This window comes from Bidens hawaiensis, unplaced genomic scaffold (genome assembly GCF_021521415.1).
Source record: "Bidens hawaiensis isolate Kalapana, Puna unplaced genomic scaffold, B.hawaiensis_p1.1 tig00041915_1, whole genome shotgun sequence".
NCBI lineage: Eukaryota > Viridiplantae > Streptophyta > Magnoliopsida > Asterales > Asteraceae > Bidens > Bidens hawaiensis.
In genome coordinates, this window is record NW_027505751.1 from 1 (window position 1) to 4,558 (window position 4,558).

General features: G+C 35.3%; 1 pseudogene; it reads right to left on the minus strand.

The window, feature by feature from the left end:
- Positions 1-796: 796 nt before the first annotated feature.
- LOC143615143 (nuclear pore complex protein NUP88-like) lies at positions 797-4,238 on the minus strand (annotated as a pseudogene).
- Between the last annotated feature and the right edge of the window lie 320 nt (positions 4,239-4,558).

The following is a 4,558-nucleotide window of genomic DNA, read 5'->3' on the forward strand; positions in this document are numbered from 1 at the left end:
TTATACAGGGTAAGGATCCTAAGAGAACCATTGGCAAATTGAGAACTTTGAGAACCATTTTAGACCACTAAAAAAACCTCTAAAAAAATATTTAAAAAATTATAAAACAAAAAAAAAACAAAAATTTTAAAAAAGTAAAAAAACCAAAATTCTTATATTTCATTCTGGTTCAAAAAAAAAAAAAAGACCGAAAGTTTTTTTTTCTTTTTAAATTCTTATGATACCTATACACATACGTAAACTTTCATTTAATCTCTAGTTACGTAATGTACACATATGTACATTATTATTTACCTTAAATTATACATATGTTTATAGGAAAAAACATGTGTGTACATATTATACATATATGTATAATAAAAAAAACCGATTTTTTTTCTTTTTAATTCGTATTATACCTATACACATATGTATAACTTTCATTTAATCTCTAGTTACGTAATGTACACATATGTACATTATCATTTACCTTAAAATATACATGTGTATAGGAAAAAAACATGTGTGTACATATTATACATATATGTATAATTTAGCTAAACCGAGTTTTTTTTTAAGGGTTTTTTTTTTTTAGAAACCGGGGTGATAAATAAGAACTTTGGTTTTTTTTACTTTTTTTATGTTTGTGTTTTTTTTATTTTATGATTTTTTTATTTTTGGGTTTTTTTGTGGTCCAAAATGGTTCTCATAGTTCTCAATTCCCAAAAAGTTCTCACATGATCCTGATCCTATATATATATATATACATATATATTATTACCAATTTGTAAGTAAAAGGTCAAAACCCTAAACTTACCTTATGTGCATACTCAACATAGTTTTCATGAAAAAGCTTGAAGTACTGATGAAGAGTTGACCTCCCTTCAATAGAGTCGGCAGCAACAGGGTTCGGTGAGGTAGGCGGCACAATAACCACTTTCGGGCCTGTGAGTAATTCTTTACTTATAATAGTAGCATCTCCGGTACCAACATTTTCTTCCAAACTTTCATATTTCTTTTCTTTATCAACTCGAGCAGGAAGCAAAAGATTCCAACTTTCCATCCCAACTACAATGCATTCAAAACCAGACGTGAGTTCCACAATCCAACAACATCCAAATGAATCCGCCAACGCCAAAAAACCATATAGAGACGACAACGAGGATTCCACCTGGCACGTATTGAGAACCGACTGCACAGTTGGCGGTCTCATATCATCATCTATCCCGTTCTTCTGATTAGTGAAAGGAAGAAAATGCAACACTATTGAATCTACACCTCCATCATGAACACAGTATATTCTCTCGGGTATAAGTGGATCAATAAACAATGAAATTATGGAACCGGTCTCGGTTTTCCCAGGTAGGGCTAAATCAATAGTGGCCAATTTCAACAACGGGGGTGGATGTCCCAACCAGATGTTTTTATCAGACGATTGTTCAAATGACATAACCGATAGCTCATTGGATTGTGTTTCACAAATCATGGCAAAACCGACCATTCGGTTTTGAGAATCAACAGAGATACGTGGATGATTACCCACCATCCAAATAGGCTGTATTTCATCAGCTAATGCATCTATTTGTAACTGCCCACCGCTCCAAACCGTAACAAGGATTGAATCTTTGCTTACTGCCTTGTAAAGAAAACTGACAGCTCGGCCCTCACACTCGGTAACTTTGAATTCAGAATCTTCTTCATTTCCATGGTACACTTTATGCAAAGGTCCCTATAATTTTATAAAAACTGTTTTAAGGATTGTTTTAAATAATACTAAAAGTAGTTAAAAAGAGATACCTGCAATGGAACTGATGCGTCAAACAGAGCATAAGGATGGAACTTTAGTGCAGGTTGAACCCCGCCTTCTGCTGCTTGTTTAGCCAGTTCAGGAAATGTGGCTTCTAACCAAGAAATTGCCAGAGTTTCATTACTAGAGGCTTTTGAGCTACCAGAATTTAGTCCAAATGTTTGAGCATCATTATACAGATTCCCATTTGTACACGCTGTAACAACATAAATAAATGAGATCATAGCATCATACCATATTGCTTAAAAGGAAACATATATAAGTTTGCAACTTCACCTCCCAAAAGGAACAACTGGACATAAGATGTACACTGCACCATCACTAAACAAAACAAAAACCTGCAGAATCAAATATTACAAGTAGTTGAGCAATCGATATAGCAAAAGCATGTAAAAAACAATTAAAAGTCAACATACGCTAAATCGATCCCACAAATGATCCCCACCAAAAGAGAAGTCAACAGGGCATATTGATGAGGCATTCCTTGATCGACCACGTGAAACTGGCTGTAAATAATATTCTTGCTCTGGTTGCTCAATAGCTGAGGACAAATCATAAAGCCTACAAAATGCGAGATACAGTCATAAACTACAACTAAATAAAACAACCAATGAGAAATGAAAACTCAATTGCAGACCTGAAAACTGAATCAGAAGATAGAATTCCAAGATGAGTATCACTATAAGGGTGCCATGAAACTTTCAAAGTCCGTATTGCATTGTTCGTGTTGAGGTAGAGATTCGAGCCAACATAGATCGTCCTGCAAATTAGTAAAATGAAAGTGTTTTCGAAAGAGATGCAGTAATACAACAGAAAAAAATTAAGACCCAAAAGTTATATTTATTTAATTACCTGCATATAACAGAACTATCTTTTGATGAAGAACGCCCATACAGATACATAACACATAATCCATTTGATCCTTCTAAGAGCAATGCTGATCCGTGTCTGTTGATTGTAATTCTATCTACCGTGAAATTAAGCTCCACGTCAGGTCGCAATACCTATAGTGTACAAAACACATTCGCAGGTTATTCATAGGGCTGTAAACGATCCAAACTGAACCGAACAATGCCTTGTTCGCGTTCGTCCATTAAGTATTTATCAGACAAGCAACTGTTCACAAACACCTAACCTACCGAAATTTATATTTTCGTATTCGTTCATATATGAACTTGTCCGTGAACGGTTCACAAACACAAACAATGCTTTATCTTATTTGGTTAACCGAGAATGGTCAATGTCAACGGTTCGGTCAGTTACCAAGTTTGTGTTGGTGTTTTTTTTAGCATTCATACTCATAAGTTAATTCACATATAAAGTATAATCACATAATACTCATGTATACACTTATTTAATTGTTAATAATTTTGCTTAAATCTATATGATGATATTACAAACTTTTAATGAACAAACATAAGCAAACAAACATTAACGAACGTAAATCAACACGTTATCAAATGTTCACGAACACAATTGAACGAACTTGGCCTCTGTTTGTGTTTATTCAATTAGTTAACCGAACGACATTCCTTGTTCACGTTTATTAAACGAACATGTTTATTAAACGAAAGAGCATAAACGAACTTCCTACCGAACAGTTCGCTAAAGTCTAGGGATGTGCACAGTTCAGTTCGGTTATTAGCCTAGCAAAACCAAAGTTATCGGTTAATCTATATATTAACCAACTGATTTTCAGCTAAATGAATCGATTTATTCCGTTAGTTTGTCGGTTTTCGGTTCGGTGAACTCCGGTTAATAACCAAAACCAATCTTAACCCTCCATATCAAAATTAATGGACAAGATTATTTCTTATCATTCCTACAAAAAATATACTTCCTATTATAACATAATACTAACCAAGGGTACAATAAAAACTGATAACCGATTTATGTTAATTCAGTTTTCGGTTAATTTCGGTTTGGTTATTGCTCACTCGTAGGCTCAAACATAGTTCAACGGGCAACTACAGCAAAACCCTAATTATTAACATTTTAACCATATAATTTCAAATACTGACTGCATTTGCAATTAAAACAAGTTATAACTTCAAACCTTTGAAGGCGAAGTGGCGAGAATAAAGCTCGGGTCCGGTTCGCCAAACCGAAGCGAAAGCCGATGGAGAGACTGCGTGTTGACATTCCAGTAGTATAAGCGAGAGGCTCCGTCCCACGCCATAAGATTCCGCTTCCTCTGAATAATACTATTATTATTATTATTATTATTTGAAGATGAATTGGAGGTGGAGAAAACGGGGTGGTTTTGAAGAGGAAGCCAATCCACGTCATCGGTTGCCGGAGTAGACGGTGACGGTGATTGTGACTGTGACTGTGACTGTGACTGTGACTGTGACTGTGACTGTGACTGTGACGGTGGTGTTGGTGTTAGGGTTAGGGCTTTGTTGGTGTTGGTGTTTGTGGTAGGTTCCGGTAAGTCAAAATTGAATCTCATTGTTTGTAAAACGACGACGTACAGTTTGAATCGCCGAACGGTGGGTGAGTGTGTGACTCGTTTGGTAGCCGAGTGTATTTGACTCCATACAGGGCTCGGCTGGTGTCTCGTGACAAGTGCACGAAATTTTGCTTCGAAGTATTCTGAGGGCCTCTTCGTTCGTTTAATTTTGTTTTGTTCACTTATCTTTATTTTGTGTATTTGAGATTGTTACAATAAGTAAATGACTATGTGTTTTGTTTGTTCGTGTTACAATTATCGTCGTTCTCTTGTTTTATACGAGGTTCATTTTTAGTACTTGTCTTAGGCGTTTGAATTCT